The sequence below is a fragment of the Ranitomeya imitator genome, chromosome 3 (assembly GCF_032444005.1).
Source record: "Ranitomeya imitator isolate aRanImi1 chromosome 3, aRanImi1.pri, whole genome shotgun sequence".
Taxonomy (NCBI): domain Eukaryota; kingdom Metazoa; phylum Chordata; class Amphibia; order Anura; family Dendrobatidae; genus Ranitomeya; species Ranitomeya imitator.
In genome coordinates this window covers 680,845,517-680,865,781 of record NC_091284.1, presented here as the reverse complement: position 1 = coordinate 680,865,781, position 20,265 = coordinate 680,845,517, and the positions used below count along the sequence as shown (strand labels likewise).

General features: G+C 43.4%; 1 protein-coding gene across 2 annotated transcripts in view; it reads left to right on the top strand.

Annotated features, from left to right (window-relative positions):
• The first annotated feature begins 4,442 nt into the window (after positions 1-4,442).
• Positions 4,443-20,265, top strand: part of DGKA (diacylglycerol kinase alpha) — a 348,225-nt gene continuing 332,402 nt past the window's right edge. Inside the window, exon 1 of one of the 2 annotated variants that reach the window (XM_069758422.1) lies at positions 4,443-5,158. The gene's annotated coding sequence lies outside the window, so the exon portion shown is untranslated. The remainder of the gene's footprint in view (positions 5,159-20,265) is intronic. The other variant, XM_069758425.1, reaches the window with a different exon arrangement.

The window sequence follows — 20,265 nt, the reverse complement described above, 5'->3', positions numbered from 1 at the left end:
CCATAGGTTCACATTGAACTGTAAACTCATGGGAAACTGCTGCGGATCCGCAGCGTTTTCCGCAGCGTGTGCACATACCTTTAGAATTAGGCTATGTGCACACGGTGCGGATTGGCCGCTGCGGATCCGCAGCAGTGTTCCATCAGGTTTACAGTACCATGTAAACATATGGAAAACCAAATCCGCTGTGCCCATGGTGCAGAAAATACCGCGCGGGAACGCTGCGTTGTATTTTCCGCAGCATGCCAATTCTTTGTGCGGATTCCGCAGCGTTTTACACCTGTTCCTCAATAGGAATCCACAGGTGAATCCGCACAAAAAACACTGGAAATCCACGGTAAATCCACAGGTAAAACGCAGTGCCTTTTACCCGCGGATTTTTCAAAAATGATGCTGAAAAATCTCATACGAATCCGCAACGTTGGCACATAGCCTTAGAGTTGGGTTGGAATTAGGGTTGTGGTTAGGGTTAGGGGTGTGTTGGGGTTAGGGTTGTGGTTAGGGGTGTGTTGGGGTTAGGGTTGTGATTAGGGTTACGGCTACAGTTGGGATAAGGGTTAGGGGTGTGTTGGAGGTAGAATTGAGGGGTTTCCACTGTTTAGGCACTTCAGGGGGTCTCCAAACGCAACATGGCGCCACCATTGATTCCAGCCAATCTTGTATTCAAAAATTCAAATGGTGCTCCCTCACTTCCGAACCCCGACGTGTGCCCAAACAGTGGTTTACCCCCACATATGGGGTACCAGCATACTCAGGACAAACTGCGCAACAATTACTGGGGTCCAATTTCTCCTGTTACCTTTGAGAAAATAAAAAATTGCTTGCTAAAACATCATTTTTGAGGAAAGAAAAATGATTTTTTATTTTCACGGCTCTGCGTTGTAAACGTCTGTGAAGCACTTGGGGGTTCAAAGTGCTCACCACATATCTAGATAAGTTCCTTGGGGGGTCTAGTTTCCAAAATGGGGTCACTTGTGGTGGGTTTCTACTGTTTAGGCACACCAGGGGCTCTGCAAACGCAACGTGACGCCCGCAGACCATTCCATCAAAGTCTGCATTTCAAAAGTCACTACTTCCCTTCTGAGCCCCCACGTGTGCCCAAACAGTGGTTTACCCCCACACATGGGGCATCAGCGTACTCAGGAGAAACTGGACAACAACTTTTGTGGTCCAATTTCTCCTGTAACCCTTGGGAAAATAAAAAATTCTGGGCTAAAAAATTATTTTTGAGGAAAGAAAACGTATTTATTATTTTCACGGCTCTGCGTTATAAACTTCTGTAAAGCACTTGGGGGTTGAAAGTGCTCACCACACATCTAGATAAGTTCCTTTGGGGGTCTAGTTTCCAAAATGGGGTCACTTGTGGGGGGTTTCTACTGTTTAGGCACACCAGGGGCTCTGCAAACGCAATGTGACGCCCGCAGACCATTCCATCAAAGTCTGCATTTCAAAAGTCACTACTTCCCTTCTGAGCCCCCACGTGTGCCCAAACAGTGGTTTACCCCCACACATGGGGTATCAGCGTACTCAGGAGAAACTGGACAACAACTTTTGTGGTCCAATTTCTCCTGTAACCCTTGGGAAAATAAAAAATTCTGGGCTAAAAAATTATTTTTGAGGAAAGAAAACGTATTTATTATTTTCACTGCTCTGTGTTATGAACTTCTGTGAAGCACTTGGGGGTTCAAAGTGCTCACCTCACATCTAGATAAGTTCCTTTCGGGGTCTAGTTTCCAAAATGGGGTCACTTGTGGGGGGTTTCTACTGTTTAGCCACATCAGGGGCTCTGCAAACGCAACGTGACGCCCACAGAGCATTCCATCAAAGTCTGCATTTCAAAACGTCACTACTTCACTTCCGAGCCCCAGCATGTGCCTAAACAGTGGTTTACCCCACATATGGGGTATCAGCGTACTCAGGAGAAACTGGACAACAACTTTTGGGGTCAAATTTCTCCTGTTACCCTTGGGAAAATAAAAAATTGCGGGCTAAAATTCATTTTTGAGAAAATAATTTTTTTTTTTTATTTTCATGGCTCTGCGTTATAAACTTCTGTGAAGCACTTGAGGGTTCAAAGTGCTCACTACACATCTAGATTAGTTCCTTTGGGGGTCTAGTTTCCAAAATGGGGTAATTTGTGGGGGATCTCCAATGTTTAGGCACACAGGGGCTCTCCAAACGCGACATGGTGTCCGCTAATGATTGGAGATAATTTTCCATTTAAAAAGCCAAATGGCGTGCCTTCCCTTCTGAGCCCTGCCGTGCGCCCAAACAGTGGTTTACCCCCACATATGGGGTATCTGCATACTCAGGACAAACTGGACAACAACATTTGTGGTCCAATTTCTCCTATTACCATTGGCAAAATAGGAAATTCCAGGCTAAAAAATCATTTTTGAGAAAAGAAAAATTATTTTTTATTTTCATGGCTCTGCATTATAAACTTCTGTGAAGCACCTGGGGGTTTAAAGTGCTCAGTATGCATCTAGATAAGTTCCTTGGGGGGTCTAGTTTCCAAAATGGGGTCACTTGTGGGGGAGCTCCATTGCATAGGCACACAGGGGCTCTCCAAATGCGACATGGTGTCCGCTAACAATTGGAGCTAATTTTCCATTCAAAAAGTTAAAAGGCGCGCCTTCCCTTCCGAGCCCTGCCGTGTGCCCAAACAGTGGTTTACCCCCACATATGAGGTATCGGCGTACTCGGGAGAAATTGCTCAACAAATTTTAGGATCCATTTTATCCTATTGCCCATGTGAAAATGAAAAAATTGAGGCGAAAATAAATTTTTTGTGAAAAAAAAGTACTGTTTCATTTTTACGGATCAATTTGTGAAGCACTTGAGGGTTTAAAGTGCTCACTAGGCATCTAGATAAGTTCCTTGGGGGGTCCAGTTTCCAAAATGGGGTCACTTGTGGGGGAGCTCCAATGTTTAAGCACACAGGGTCTCTCCAAACGCGACATGGTGTCCGCTAACGATTGAGATAATTTTTCATTCAAAAAGTCAAATGGCGCTCCTTCCCTTCCGAGCCTTACCATGTGCCCAAACAGTGGTTTACCCCCACATGTGAAGTATCGGTGTACTCAGGAGAAATTGCCAAACAAATTTTAGGATCCATTTTATCCTGTTGTCCATGTGAAAATGAAAAAATTGAGGCTAAAAGAATTTTTTTGTGAAAAAAAAGTACTTTTTCATTTTTACGGATCAATTTGTGAAGCACCTGGGGGTTTAAAGGGCTCACTATGCATCTAGATAAGTTCATTGGGGCGTCTAGTTTCCAAAATGGGGTCACTTGTGGGGGAGCTCCAATTTTTAGGCACACGGGGGCTCTCCAAATGTGACATGGTGTCCGCTAAAGAGTGCAGCCAATTTTTCATTCAAAAAGTCAAATGGCGCTCCTTTCCTTCCAAGCCCTGCCGTGCGCCCAAACAGTGGTTTACCCCCACATATGAGGTATCAGCGTACTCAGGACAAATTGGACAACAACGTACGTGGTTCAGTTTCTCCTTTTACCATTGGGAAAATAAAAAAATTGTTGCTGAAAAATCATTTTTGTGACTAAAAAGTTAAATGTTCATTTTTTCCTTCCATGTTGCTTCTGCTGCTGTGAAGCACCTGAAGGGTTAATAAACTTCTTGAATGTGGTTTTGTGCACCTTGAGGGGTGCAGTTTTTAGAATGGTGTCACTTTTGGGTATTTTCAGCCATATAGACCCCTCAAACTGACTTCAAATGTGAGGTGGTCCCTAAAAAAAATGGTTTTGTAAATTTCATTGTAAAAATGAGAAATCGCTGGTCAAATTTTAACCCTTATAACTTCCTAGCAAAAAGAAATTTGGTTTCCAAAATTGTGCTGATGTAAAGTAGACGTGTGGGAAATGTTATTTATTAACTATTTTGTGTCACATAACTCTCTGGTTTAACAGAATAAAAATTCAAAATGTGAAAATTGCGAAATTTTCAAAATTTTCGCCAAATTTCCGTTTTTATCACAAATAAACACAGAATTTATTGACCTAAATTTACCACTAACATGAAGCCCAATATGTCACGAAAAAACAATCTCAGAACCGCTAGGATCCATTGAAGCGTTCCTGAGTTATTACCTCATGAAGGGACACTGGTCAGAATTGCAAAAAACGGCAAGGTCTTTAAGGTCAAAATAGGCTGGGTCATGAAGGGGTTAAAAGATGCCTTGGGGTCTTTCTGAACATTTTTGCTTCAAAAACCACAAGGAGTTTATTCATTTATTATTATTATTTTTTTTTTTTCTTAAATTGGAAAACGTCAGTAAAAAAAGATGCTGCAAAAAGCGTTAAAGAAAAAACAGAGGTCAAAAACGTTGAGCAAATGCTGAGCAAACGCTACAAAAAAGCCGCTTCAGGGTTACAAAACCAAAGGGAAAACGGAGTTATTCCCAAAGCGTCTCTGGCTTGACAAATTGACATTTTTGGCCACCAGAAAAAGACGTCGAGTGCACAGATATGTACAGTATGGCTGAGGCCACCTAGCAGGAGAACGGGGCCGGCCACCATCATGTATCATAATGGACTATCCATACGTGAGGTAAATGTTTATTCTGGAATAATCAGCCCCTCCAGCTGTGTATCAGCAGGGAATTCACCGACCCCGCCATGATTTACTACATGGAGTGAGAAGAAGGCGGCAAGAAAAGCCGCAGCAGCAGCAATGTCTGAGAGGATTCCCCAGCATTATGGCGTCATCATCATCAGCAGCAGTGGGGGCTATGGCTGCTCCTCCTGCACAGTACAAAGCTCATGTACAGTAGGCAGGGATTCCTCCAGCTCTGCTATGTCAGTCACCTCACAGATGTGTTTGTCAGGGGAGAGGCCTCCTCACAGAGGGTGTGAGCTGCTCTCTGGAGGCTCTCCAGCTTTCTGACTAAACCTGCTTTAATCTTCCCCCTCAGTAACATGTAACCATTATTGTTAGTTACACTGGTGAAGTTTCACTTCCTGGCAGAGACTTCATCTGGGCGACATATTATTACTTTTATTCGCCGCCCCCTGGGTGTCTTTTACCCTGTTCTGGGCTTTTTTATCTTTTGTTTTTGTGGCCACATCCTGTGTGACAGAAGAGCAAAGGAGAAGACACGACGACAGTGCCCGGTGAGGAGGAGCAGCCCGGGGTGCACACAGGTAAGCGCCATGCAGCCTGTGCTCTCATGGGGCGTTTGGCCTAAAAGCTGCACAGAGGGGCGGCTGCTGCTGGGGTCTGGCAGAGCAATAGTTAATCTAATCATTGCAAACATCTGCTTAATGGAGCTACTGGTGACCAGTGGCTAATGGTTGGGAATGGAGCTGCATGTTGTCCTGACCTGCATGTGTGAGCCATGGGTTTCTATGCAGGGTCAGGAAGATTACAAGGCAGCAGCTCTGAGTTCTGGAACTACAAGTGTCAGCACTTCCCGCCTGTGCAGGCTTGCTGATGCCGCAGCCCTGTCCATTATGACAGTACAGTATGCCAGTGACCTATGGCGGGCGCTGTCTAAGGTTGGCATGCAATCGTTAGAATTGCATGAGGTTTGGATTTTCAGGACTGTTGTGTCACAAACTCTTCTAATCATGTGTAGTATCGTCACAACAGTCACCCCTGGAAAATGGCAGCTGCCTCCTGGGGGTACAAGGAGTGGGACCGGAGCAGTCCGCAGATCACATTTACACAGGGCGATGCTTCTGATTGGACAACCCCTTTAAATTCACACGATAAGTATTGCTGCCTGTCTTCTCTGCGCAGAAAGCATTGCTTCTTAACTAGTGATGAGCGAACATCCTCGGATATCGTGTTCTCCGAATATCTCGGGCGTGCTCCAGTAATATGTACTAGTCCCTGTGGCTGCATGATTCGCGGCCGAACAGCCGCAAAACGTGCAGCCGCGAGCACACGAACATATTACTGGAGCACGCCCGAGATACTCAGAGAACACCATATCCCAGCGCACTCCCTCATCACTAATCCTAACGTTCTAGAAAAGCGGATGGGATTTATACAGATTTCGTGGACACTGTTTTTGTTTCTTTTTTACGCAGCGTAAGTTGACCTGTGGTGCATTTTTGAAATCCGCAAAATGTCAGTTGCAGTAAATATGCATATTATTTGCAGATTTCAATGAGATGAGCTAAAAGTAAAAAAAAAAAAAACACCCGCGTGTAATCTGCAAATGACTATCAATAAAGTTTTATCAAAACCAAGTAAAAACAAAGCGGTTTCATTTAAAACAAGATATACCAAAAAAGAGAGAAAAAAAAAACTTGTAAAATAAATGTGCTTAAAAACCCAGTGAAAAAGATGAAAGTAACCTCATATAGTCTAATATGTATAACCAAGTTGGTGCAGAAATGCTTCAACATCAAAACTCACCAAATACTCATTGTGGGCACACAACTTACAGGTAAAGGGATTTTGCCTTTTGCTCTAGGATAAATGCACGTGATGCTGGCTTTTTGCGAGCATTTGAGTGTGGCGAATCTACAGTTATGCTGTGTTAGATAAGCAAATAATTTTAAATATTGCATCTACACGTGTAATTACAGAAATTTCAGTTCTTTCTACAATGTATGGGATGAAACCAGTCACCAAAAAGATGCAGAAAACCTAAATTAGTAGATACAGACAATTTTGACTAGTGCACACTGTGCACCAATAGCTAGGGGGGCACTAATTCTGGAAGACCTCGTGCCACCTCGTATTCCATGGTAGCCCATTGATTTCAGTGGCCGGTGGTGAAGATGTGGACTTGTCAGCAGTTTCCACTAGCTCTATCTTAGGCCGGTTTCACACGTCAGTGGCTCCGGTACGTGAGGTGACAGTTTCCTCACGTACCGGAGACACTGACTCACGTAGATACATTAAAATCAATGTGTCTCTGCACATGTCAGCGTGTTTTCACAGACCGTGTGTCCGTTTGGAAAACACGGAGACATGTCGGTGTTCTTGGGAGCGCACGGATCACACGGACCCATTAAAGTCAGTGGGTCCGTGTAAAACACGTACCGCACACGGATGTTGTCCGTGTGCAGTCCGTGTGCCGTGCAGGAGACAGCGCTACTGTAAGCGCTGTCCCCCCCACGTGTGGTGCTGAAGCCCCATTCATTTCTTCTCTCCAGCAGCGTTTGCTGGAAAGAAGGATGAATAATCTTTTTTTTAAATTTATTTTTGTTTTTAAAATAAAGTTGCCGGTAATCTGCCCCCTCCCACCCCCTGTGCGCCCCCCCGCTGGCATTAAAATACTTACCCAGCTCCCTCGGCGCTTACATCCTCTCAGCGTCGCTGCTTGTCCTGTATGAGCGGTCACGTGGTGCCGCACATTACAGTGATGAATATGCGGCTCCACCTCCCATAGGGGTGGAGCCGCATATTCATTACTGTAATAAGCGGCACCCCGTGACCGCTCATACAGGACAAGTAGCGACGCTGAGAGGATATAAGCGCCGAGGGAGCTGGGTAAGTATTGTAATGCCAGTGGGAGGGGGCAGATTACCGGCAACTTTATTTTAAAAACAAAAATAAATAAATAAATAAAAGATTATTCATTCCTTCTTTCCAGCGAACGCTGCTGGGAAGAAGGGATGAATACCGGCTTCAGCACCGCATGCAGGGGACAGCGCTTAACTCTAGCGCTGCCTCCTGCATGGTCCGTGTGGTCCTCAGTCGGCACACGGCTGCTGCACGTGTGCCACACTGATGTTCAACGTAAGCACACGGACACGGATAATTCCGGTACCGATTTTTCCGGACGTGTGAGACTGGCCTTACAGGTTCCAGGAGGTGCACAAACTCCTTCAGAGGGTTCTTCACAAATTGTGCAATGTCTTTGGGCAGAGAAAATGATGTTGGTGAGCCACTGTCTGGGGCATGCACAAGGTTTGCAATGTCTGTAAATTCAGAAACTGTAGCGTCCATTGTCTAAAGTATAAAATGCTGTGTTTGCCTTGAAGCTGGAAAAGATTGTGCAAACTCTGGTAGGGTTACTCTCATCATTATCTGAGTCAAATTGCTATTAAGTAATTCACTTATTAAAATTCCTCTCCTTATTAAAGAACATTATTATGTATTTTTGTTTATTCCTCATTGCCTAGGTTACCTCTGCAGTGTATAAGTGGAGGCTGGTTTCCTAAGTAAGTAGTGCAAAACTCTTTCCAATAGAGCTTGCAAGTGCTGCGCTGGCACTGTGCAGATGGCTCAGATTCAATGTCCCTGCTATCCACCAATGCTGCAGAAGCAAAACTGCTTCATATAAGGGTATGTTTCCACGTTCAGGATTTGGTCAGGATTTTATGCAGGTAAAATCCTGACCAAATCTGCACCTGAGGTCACTGGCAGGTCACCTGCGCTGTCCTTGCTTTGTTCCTGCAATGCAAGGACATGCTGCATTCTTAAAAGACGCGCCGCATGTCCGTTTCCGCGGGTCTGCCGCATGCGTCTTTTAATGCATATTGGAGACAGGATTTCATGAAATCCCCTCCACTATGCTGTAACATCTGGACGCTGCGTTTTTGATGCTGCGGCTCAATGCAGCGTCAAAAACGCAGCGTTTCCTGAACGTGGAAACATACCTTAATAGTATCGGAGAGCACGCAGTGTGGGCCGGTGCCTGTCCATTCTTCCAGGCTGAAATGTCAGTCAAAGCGGAGGACTCCCTTTCCCTCAGCATGTGAGATGTCAGGGAAACGGTGCAATTCTGCAGACGCTTTTAAGAAAATTGGTTTAAGTAATGTGTTCAGAGAAGCATCATGAACTGTGCGTAGCTATCACATGTATTTTATTCTCGGTCTCGCATTTTGCAGCCATTGTGAAAATATCTACTATTATAGATGTTCTGGACACCTGAAATGTTTTAGGATGCCCGTGAAAATGAGAGAGGATCAGTTATCGGTGGACACTGACAAAACTACAAAGTACTGCTGAACAGTCCCTGAGGGATTACTTGCCAACAAGACAGGAATGTATTCTGTAATTATTCATAAGCAGATATACCGCAACCTGTTTATACCTGCAAGTCTTCATAAGACATACACAGGAGCTCTCAGGACACTTCTCTTTCCATTTGTATCCCTAATCCTGGCCTTGTCTGACACCCGGCCCCAATGCAGAGCTAGTGTCAGCCAGTGCCGGGGGCACGGTTACAGCCGCGGCTCTGTATACTCAGAGTGGTGACTGAACCTGCATCGGCACCGCCCCCATGACTGAAACCCAAATGCCAGGAGGTATAAAGTTCATTTTCTCTCTGCAGCGATCAGCTAAGTTCCGGCGCCGGGCAGGTTAACAATGCTATTAACATACACATTAAGTCCATATCTGCAGATTATTAGGGTTTTTTTGTGACAGATTCCCTTTAAACACATCAGGATATAAACTAAAATGCTTCAATAGAGATCTTAACATTTGTTTGGAATTGAAATCTGGTACATTAGAACGTTGCAGTTCTCTTCTTTAGACTTGTAGCTGGTAAAATGAACTTGCTCTTCCTTTATGTTGCTTCCTTTCTGCCCTTTTCAAGGATGCTGGCATTCATCGTTGCCCAAGCGACATATCAGGATCATAACCTTGTGCCAGTATCCCAGGCCGTCTGTAATAGAATAGTGGAATGCGGCAGCGCTTGTCTCAGTGTTATGCCTTCACTTTGTAATGAGGATTTCATCATTAGTGCTCACAGTACACTCACAGATTTCAGTTTTTTTCATATAATAGTCTTCACTTCTAACAATTGAGATATCATCTTGATTCAGTAAAAAATAATATTTAGTTATTTAAGTGTTATGTTTTGTTCACGAGGATTTTGACTTGTATTCCGCACTGAATTTCTCACGCATTCTCTGCATATTTCGCCTTCCATTGATTTCAATTAGAATTTCAATTGCTTCATAGATTATTTAACACTGATTTTTTTTTTAAATCTGCATCAGGGAAGAAAAGTAAGTGTTCCCTTCCCTTCCTAATAAAGAAATATTGTAACTGCATAGAAGTTAGGCCTAATGAATGAGCCTTAGGCTAGGTTCACATTAATACATTGTTGTCTGCCAAACACTACATCAGTGTTTCTGTCATAATCCCCCCAAAAAACTGTACTGGACTGGAGCTCCAACAGAGCCAGCCAAAGCCATTCATTAAAGGTAGACCTGTCACTTTTGCTTGCCCAGAGAAACTTAGTTAAATGCCAAGAAAAAAATAAATGAGTTCCTCTCATTTTGCCACTTTTATCTGTTTTTCGTCTAGTCATTCTATTGGAGAGATATTCATGTTTTTTTTTTTATTTTAGAGAGCAGTATGTGAAATCTCTGCTTGCAGACCAGCTGCTGGCCTTTTTTTCCCTTCCTTACCAGAAGTTGCCAAACACAGCTTGGAAGCATCTGAAAATGCTAGACCATCTGGTGAATAATAATAATAATAATAATAATAATAATAATAGGTGAACTGTGATTGTCAGCATCTAGAAGAGAGGGGTGACAGCATGCCCCCAGAAAAAACTCTGCAGACAGAGATTTCACATACTGTGCTCCAAAAACAAGAAATATGAACTTCTCTGCAATGGCATGACACAGTGCAAAACGAAAAAGAGAGGCAGAATCAGTGGAGCATATGGATTTTTACAAGGTATTTAACTTGTTGGCATGCAGTATTTTCGGTGATGTAGTGCTCCGTGGAGAGGACTGTATTAATGTGAACATAGCATTACCCACATTCTGAACTATAGGAGAAACACACTTTCCGCCTTGGATCTCTGACACATTTAAGGAGGTTCTTTAGAAGGCTAGGGCTACACGGCGAGATGTGACAGCGATTCTCAGAAAAGTCACGCAACAAAAACATGTATGTATTTTGTCTGGGACTATTTTGGAGCTGTGATTTTTCTGTAAATAAAACTGCCAAGATGCAAATAATTTGCATATTGCATGTGATTTGCATTGAAGTCTATGGCAAGTATGTCACGTACGATTTGCGACTAACGACAGAAAAACAAAAAGCAAAAACATTGGGACTTGCAACATGTGACTTCCAACATCGTAGTCGTGGATAGCAACGTGACATGATAGGAAGTCATAATTCAATGTTATGATGAGTAGCCCTAGCCTAATGAGTTGTGCAGTATTGAGCCATGGGACTCAAGCAAGCTTACTGCAAGTATCTACAATTGTGAGGTGGGGTTTGTATGAATGATTTTGAAACCATTTGTTCCCCCTTCTGTTATACACTTTACATTTTTGTAGCTAGCACCTACCTTCCTACATGAGGGGATGTACTGCCAATAAATAATTGATTTAAATGAAATTTACAATTAAGACTAAATTAGCATTTTGTTGTGTGATTCCTGGTTGTTAGTGTCATGAACCGTTACTGAAGCACATTTAGGCCGGTTTCACACGTCCAGATAATTCCGGTACCGGAAAAAATCGGTACCGGAATTATCCGTGTCCGTGTGGCCCTACGTTTCTGTGGCACATCAGTGTGGCACACGTGCGGCACACGTGTGCCGCCCGTGTGCCCACTGGGTACCACACGTACCAGCATCTGGTGCTGAAGCCCCGATTCATATCTTCCCTGCTGTTTGCTGCAGAGAAGATATGAATAATAGTGTTTAAAATAAAGATCTATGTGCCCCCAGCCCTCCCACCCCCTGTGCGCCCCCCCCCCCCCCTGCTGTTCTGAAAATACTCACCCAGCTCCCTCGTTGGCTGTCGCTGCTTCCTGTTCTGGCTGCATCTTCTCCTGTGTGCGGTCACGTGGAGCTGCCGATTACAGTAATGAATATGCGGCTCCACCCCTATGGGAGGTGGAGCCGCATATTCATTACTGTAAATGAGCGGCCCCACGTGACCGCACACAGGAGAAGATGCGGCCAGAACAGGAAGCAGCGACAGCCAACGAGGGAGCTGGGTGAGTATTTTCAGAACAGCGGGGGGGGGGGGGGGGGGCACATAGATCTTTATTTTAAACACTATTATTCATATCTTCTCTGCAGCAAACGCTGCTGCAGGGAAGATATGAATCAGGGGCTTCAGCACCAGTGGGGGGGACAGCGCTTACTGTAGCGCTGTCTTCTGCACGGCGCACGGACTGCACACGGACAACGTCCGTGTGCGGTATGTGTTTTACACAGACCCATTGACTTTAATGGGTCCGTGTAATACGTGCGCTCCCGCGAACACTGACATGTCTCCGTGTTTGGCACACGGAGACACGGTCCGCAAAAAATCAATGACATCTGCACAGATGCATTGATTTTTATGTGTCTACGTGTGTCAGTGTCTCCGGTACGTGAGGAAACTGTCACCTCACGTACCGGAGACACTGACGTGTGAAACCGGCCTTAGGCTGTAGTCACTCTTGTAGTCCGGGTACCATGCCCAGTGGCAGTACTGTGTGTAGTTTTGAGCCAAAGCCAAAAAGTGGATTAAGATGGAACGGTAAATATAAAGGAAAAAATTGCATATGTATTTATAGTCCAAGGATACATTCTCATGGTGGACTCAATCACATATTATAGGACACATGGGAAAATGACACCAGTTTTTGGAGAATCCTGACAGTCTGGAAATAAAATGCAGCTTGGCCTTGTAGGGTGAATATACTCTAGGATTTTAGAAATGATGATTTTTATGTCCAGTGCACAATCTAATGAACAGGTCTAGTCTAACTACAAAACTGGAGATACCTGGTTTATTTTTGTGAAGTAGTAGCTGTTCAAGAGTTACTAAGCTTTAGCGCTTACCGAATAGGCTGCAGAGGGAAACCGGCGTCCTGGATCGCTCCGGCTGATCAGCTGTTCGGCTTCGCAGCTGTGTGTCAGTCACGACACATGCATGGAGACCCCAACAAACAGGCTCTCTATGCATGTGTCATGACTGTCAAACAGCCGCGACACATGCAGTTTCTTTGCTGATCAGCTAGATCGATCCACTAATCCGGGTTTCCTCTGCAGCTTATTCGGCAAGCGCTATAGCTTGCCGAATAATCCCCGACCCGATCAGATTCGCTCATTTCTGCTCACCACCCGTTTACAGAAAGATAAATGCAGTGTAGAAGGGGATACATATTGTGGCTGTGTGCGTCCACTTTCTTGTTAGGCTATGTTCACATGTTACGTTTTTGCTGCATTTTTTTCCTCAGGCAAAACCTGCTCTCTTGGCAGTAAAGAATCTGCTTACATAAAAGCAGGTTTTGCTGTATTTTTAGTGCTGAGTTTTTGTTGTCTCTTGTGTGCATGTTGACAAAGTTTAGTGGACCAAAAAAAGCGTGATTTAACTTCCTTTTCCCCAAAAAGCAGCAAAAACTGATATCTTAGTTTTTGCAGTGGTTTTACATGTATCCATTGTTTATTATGGCTGAAAAACAAAACACTGAAAGAAGTAACATGCTGCAGTTTTCAAAAACGCAGTTTTCCAAATCAGTCAGGAAAATAAAATCAATGTGTGTGCATGAGTTTTCTGAAATCTCAGACTTTGCTGGTACTGTAAAATACAGCTTAAAATTTGCATTAAAAAGCAGAAAAAAATGCAACTTGTGAACCTTATATAGCTGCTTCATAAACATAGGTCCTGTATGGAGTCAACCAGTGAATAGATGCCCTCATTCATCATTGCTTCAAATGGAACCTGTCAGCTGGTTTTTACACCTAAACTAATGTCATCTATGTAAAGTCCATGTAATGTTGGTGACGTGCATATCACTGATTTTATAAGATTGTGCCACTGTTTTTATATAAATCCAGAAGATAATTTTCAAGCAAGCAAACCGCAAATGCAGCTGCACCCTCAGCTCTACAGCCTTTTCACCTGCCTACTACCGGCCTCCTATCCGTTACGGACAGGTCACTCTTCTCTCTCACCTGCTCCCTCCCCTGAGGTCTTGTGCAAGTGGGGATTCCCAGGGCAGTGCATGGGCGTAATAATGATAGTTCGCCTATTGAACGTCATCAGGATGTTACTGAAAACGCGCCACTCCTGGGAATGAACCTTTCACAAGATTTCACACGGGGGAGCAGAGAAGAGTGACCTGCCAGTCACTGATGGGCTGGTGGTGGGCAGGGAGAGAGGCCAGAGAGCTGTATATGTATTTCATGCCCCCTACACTTGCAGCTCATTTGCATGAAAATCCACCAATGAATTTCTGTTAGAACAAAGGCATGGACTTTTATTATAAAGACTAGATGGCAGCCCGATTCTAAAGAATCGGGAGTCTAGAATCCATATATACTTGAAATTCGGCAGGAGCTTGAAGAGCAACGTCACTGGGCCCGCCTCCACGCAGTAGAAACTTGCTGTGAGGTAAAAATTCAAAAATCACACCAAAATGGCGGGCGGAGTGTGTCACAGTACGGCACGTTTCTGATTGGTCGCTCGCAGCAGGCGGCAACCAATCAGACACTGGACACTGTTGACGTCACTTATCTCCGGACATTAGCTCCGGACATTAGCTCCGGACATTAGCTCCGGACAAAGCCACGGAAGTTGGCACAAATTGCAGGAAGTAGTATTCTAGGCAATTATATATTAGATATGGGCTTCGTCAACATTGCAGGGACTTTACATAAATGGCGTTAGTTTGGAGTCTAAAAACTTCTGGCCTGTTCCCTGCTGGAGTTATAATTGTTTTAATAGTGACTTCTTTCTTTCTGCTTTATGCATTTTTTTTTAAATTTGCACCTTTTTTAAGTGAAATTGCTTAGTTTCATTCTGTTTCTTTTGTTTTGGCCTTATGGTTGCGATTATGGTTATTTAGATGATTTAATATAAAATGTGTCCAGTTTTTCTGTGCACAGTTGAATACCAATGTGCCACATTTTAAAGGATTTTGAAGCTTTCCAATTTGAAATGCCTCAAAAAAAGCAAAAGACAAAGCTAAAGCTTTTTTTGCGTTTGCACAAAATTCACCAACTTTCATGAGCCATTCTTAAGAATTTTGTGAAAAATCTGTCTACAAATAATACAAGACAAAAAAAGAAAAGGCACTTTAAAAAAACAATCACATGATGAATGTGCTTTACGGTATACATTGATCACTAGTAAAAAAGACATTGTACATTTATTGATCATACTCCAAACAAAAGCATGTATACCAGTATATTTTAAGCCGTCAGCACGAGTATTCTGCTGACAAAGCCAGGTTCTACCCTCCTTGTCCCAGATAAAACCACCTTCTCTCTGCTTCCATAGTCTCCCTGTACGAGCAATGAGACTATGGACCTTTGGACTATGTGTCCAATGGTCAAAGTAAGCAGACAAGTTATATCTGATAACGTTCCTTGGCATTGTAAAGTAGTAGACATATTCAGTCAGAGGAGTCGATCTTGAGCAAATGAATGAAAGTGATATGAAAACTTAATACTTGGGTTGTAGTGATTATTTTATTGTAAGATCCTAAATTTACTATGGTCATAGACCGCTACGTAAACCAGTAGCCAATGGAGTGGCCCTTTTTTTTTTTTTTTTAAATAACACAGTGTCTAGGGAAATGTCAAATTAAGTTTGATGCAGATAAATGTAAAGTTGTGCACTTGAGCAGAAGAAAAAATATAATATTATGTACCAAACAGTGGAACCCTATGTAAAACTTGCACTGAAAAATACTTGGTGATGTTGTTAAACTGTAAACTCAACTTTAGGTTCCATTGTCAAGACAGCATTATAGGTTCTGATGACAAGAAGAAAGTTTGCCTGTATGCAAATCACCAGTTAGGCACACTTAGGCCATGTTCACACAGTGCGTTTTTTACCGCGGAACCGCGGCGGTTTTGCCGCTGCGGTTCCGCAGCTGTTTTCCATGCAGGGTACAGTACACTGTACCCTATGGAAAACAGGACACACTGTGCACATGGTCCGGAAATTGTAAAAAAAAAGCCGCGCTGAATAGCTCCCGGAAAAAAGAAGGAGCATGTCAATTCTTCTTCCTGAACCGCAGCGGTTCTGCACCCATAGACCTCCATTGTGAGGTCAAAATCGCAGTAAAACCCGCAGATCAAAAATATATCTGCGGGTTTTACTGCGATTTGATGTGCAGAACCGCTGCAGCAGGAAGTGCGGGGGAGCGGGCGGAAGTGCGTGGGCGGAGTGTGGCTGCCCCCCCGTGCTCCGATCCCGCCCCCCGTGCTCCGATGCCCCCCCCCCGTGCTCCGATGCCCCCCCCCAGTGCTCCGATGCCCCCCCCCCGTGCCCTAATCTCCCCCCCTTATACTTACCCGGCGTCCCGGTGTCCGTCCGGCCGTCTTCTCCCTGGGCGCCGCCATCTTGCAAAATGGCGGGCGCATGCGCAGTGCGCCCGCCGAATCTGCCGGCCGGCAGATTCGCTCCAAAGTGCATTTTGATCACTGAGATATAACCTATCTCAGTGATCAAAATAAAAAAATAGTAAATGACACCCCCCCACTTTGTCACCCCCATTGGTAGGGACAATAAAAAAATTAAGAATTTTTTTTTTTTTTTTCACTAAGGTTAGAATAGGGTTAGGGTTAGGGGTAGGGTTAGGGGTAGGGTTAGGGGTAGGGGTAGGGTTAGGGTTAGGGTTAGGGTTAGGGTTAGGGGTAGGGTTAGGGGTAGGGTTAGGGTTAGGGGTAGGGTTAGGGGTAGGGTTAGGGGTAGGGTTAGGGGTAGGGGTAGGGGTAGGGTTAGGGTTAGGGGTAGGGTTAGGGTATTTTCAGCCATTTTAGCCCTAAAAAGCTTCCTAGGAAACACACAGTAAAAAAAGGATAAAAAAACGCATCAAAAAACGCATCAAAAAACGCATCAAAAACGCATCAAAAAAGGACAAAAAAAGGACCTGCGTTTTCTGCCAAGAGCTGCAGTTTTTTAAAAAAACTGTCCTGAAAAAAAAAGGATGGAAATCCTGAACGTGTGAACATACCCTTAGAATATTGTGTGCAGTTTTAGTCTCCAGTGGACATAGATGAACTTGAGCGGGTGCAGAGAAGAGTGACCAGTGTTACTAAGGAAGCAGGTGGACTTCAATACCAATATAGCTTATTAAAACTTGACTGCTTGAAAAATTACAACTTTTTTTATTATTTATATACAAATATATGAACGGACAGTACATAAGCGGTTTTGTTTTTAGGCCTTTAATCCTGACAATGGGTATCATCGGCACGGGTAGTTCAAGAGGAAAGGTTCAAAGATGGACATACAATTGCTGGAACAAGAGAAAATCACCAGTTTGTGCCAATTGATGACAAAAAGATTCGCATTTCAAGGGTGTCAAATTACCCATCATCTTTCATTGCCCATGTAGATAGATCTGTCAGATCAGAAATGCCTTTTGTGCCAATTGCAAACCTCCAGCCAGGGCAATACATTGCCTGCATTTACGATAGGAACTGGTGGATTGGAAATATTTCTGAAATTTCAGTCGACGAGCATGATGCATTAATAAATTTTATGCATCCTCATGGACCAGCTAGCTTCTTTCACTGGCCTGTGAGAAATGATACATGCTGGATTCCCGAGCAGTCAATCATTGCAATAATTCCAGCACCAGCTGCAACAGCAATGGGCCAACAATACAGCTTCACTGAACCGATTATGTTGCAAATTCAGCAACAATTCCAGACCACTTAGACTGAACATTATGGCTTGGGAACCAACAAAAGATACCCAATATTAGGCTTGGGATCCTAGGCAAAGACACCCACCCTCAGGCTTCGGAACCTGCGATAAAGAGACCACCCGAGGCTCGCCTTGCACGGCTATCAGCCATGGCTCCTAGGCAATGGGGCTGCCAATTCTCAAAAGACAGCATTATTACAATTCTTAATAGGATTATAATACCAATTCTTAGGGAATTGGTTGTGGTATAACCACCATGGACCAACGCAAGGGTTTGAATAGTGCATTTACCATTCATTGCGTATTAATAAATAACACCATGTTCAGTGGCATTTTTCATTTCTTAAACTGAGAGACTCCAAAAAAACAAACTGATCCTTGTAGAGAAAAATGTGCTCTTTCTAATATCAGAATTAATATATTTTAGGGGTACCCTTTTTGAGAAATTTGACCTAAAAATAGGTAAAATTCGGGTTTTTTAAGTTTTTCATCATATGTGAGTGTGAATATTTCCACAAATACATATGCTTTGACCGTGATATTGCAGCAGTGCAAAGTCATGTACATGTTTGGTGTACAGGGCAAAGCACCAGTTACTATTGGTTTTTGGTCTTGAGTTATATATGGGCAAAGTTCGGCATAAATTTTATGCAACGCGTTTTTCAAGCTACTTTGACACAAAATTGCGGCCGAAATATTGTTTTGTCATAGGCGGTAATAATTTTATCGCATTTAGCACCAAAAGTTGAGCTAGTATGCCAAATTTCAGCATCATAGCCAGTATAGAACTCTAATGACTATGTGCCAAAGTTTGCAAAATCCACTTAGCTGAAGCCGCAGGCTTGGTGGAACCTCCAGTGAAAGGTCAACAGTGCCCAATGTATTTGAGATCTGGCCCTAAAAATTTACAGAACCTCTTTTCAAACATACATGTACATCCTTGTAAATTTTCAGCAAAATCGGAGAAGGTCGAGTGGGGACGATTTTTAAAACTGGTCCACTTGGAATGACCCAACAGGGCAGATAAGTACACATGCGCTGGAGTGCGATGCCGGGGAGCTATGAAGCAAGTAGGAGGGCGGCATATATGAGTTTCACTTTTTGTATTGAAGAACTGAAATAAATTAACTTTTTGATGATATTCTAATTTAGTGAGACGTACTTGTATATACAGACAGTAGCTTAAACCAGTTACGTATTCCATTTTTCTGTTTGCACGTTGATGGAGTGCTGCTACTTTTCCCCTCAATTTATAGCACTTTGTATGATAATTTATATGACTTTGGGGCACATTGATATGGTGCATATTTGTATTATGTTTTTCTTTCTTTTATATGCAACAACATTTTTTACTCATTTCATACACCAGAAAAAATGGAGTAACTAATCCATCCAAAAAGTAGTACCGTATTTACTCGAGTATAAGCTGACCCCCCCTAATTTTGCCACAAAAAACTGGGAAAACTTAATGACTCAAATATAAGCCTAGGGTGGGAAATGCCGCAGCTACCGATAAATGTCAAAAGTAAAAATAGATACCAATAGAAGTAAAATTAATTGAGACATCAGTAACATAGTAACATAGTAACATAGTTAGTAAGGCCGAAAAAAGACATTTGTCCATCCAGTTCAGCCTATATTCCATCATAATAAATACCCAGATCTACGTCCTTCTACAGAACCTAATAATTGTATGATACAATATTGTTCTGCTCCAGGAAGACATCCAGGCCTCTCTTGAACCCCTCGACTGAGTTCGCCATCACCACCTCCTCAGGCAAGCAATTCCAGATTCTCACTGCCCTAACAGTAAAGAATCCTCTTCTATGTTGGTGGAAAAACCTTCTCTTCTCCAGACGCAAAGAATGCCCCCTTGTGCCCGTCACCTTCCTTGGTATAAACAGATCCTCAGCGAGATATTTGTATTGTCCCCTTATATACTTATACATGGTTATTAGATCGCCCCTCAGTCGTCTTTTTTCTAGACTAAATAATCCTAATTTCGCTAATCTATCTGGGTATTGTAGTTCTCCCATCCCCTTTATTAATTTTGTTGCCCTCCTTTGTACTCTCTCTAGTTCCATTATATCCTTCCTGAGCACCGGTGCCCAAAACTGGACACAGTACTCCATGTGCGGTCTAACTAGGGATTTGTACAGAGGCAGTATAATGCTCTCATCATGTGTATCCAGACCTCTTTTAATGCACCCCATGATCCTGTTTGCCTTGGCAGCTGCTGCCTGGCACTGGCTGCTCCAGGTAAGTTTATCATTAACTAGGATCCCCAAGTCCTTCTCCCTGTCAGATTTACCCAGTGGTTTCCCGTTCAGTGTGTAATGGTGATATTGATTCCCTCTTCCCATGTGTATAACCTTACATTTATCATTGTTAAACCTCATCTGCCACCTTTCAGCCCAAGTTTCCAACTTATCCAGATCCATCTGTAGCAGAATACTATCTTCTCTTGTATTAACTGCTTTACATAGTTTTGTATCATCTGCAAATATCGATATTTTACTGTGTAAACCTTCTACCAGATCATTAATGAATATGTTGAAGAGAACAGGTCCCAATACTGACCCCTGCGGTACCCCACTGGTCACAGCGACCCAGTTAGAGACTATACCATTTATAACCACCCTCTGCTTTCTATCACTAAGCCAGTTACTAACCCATTTACACACATTTTCCCCCAGACCAAGCATTCTCAT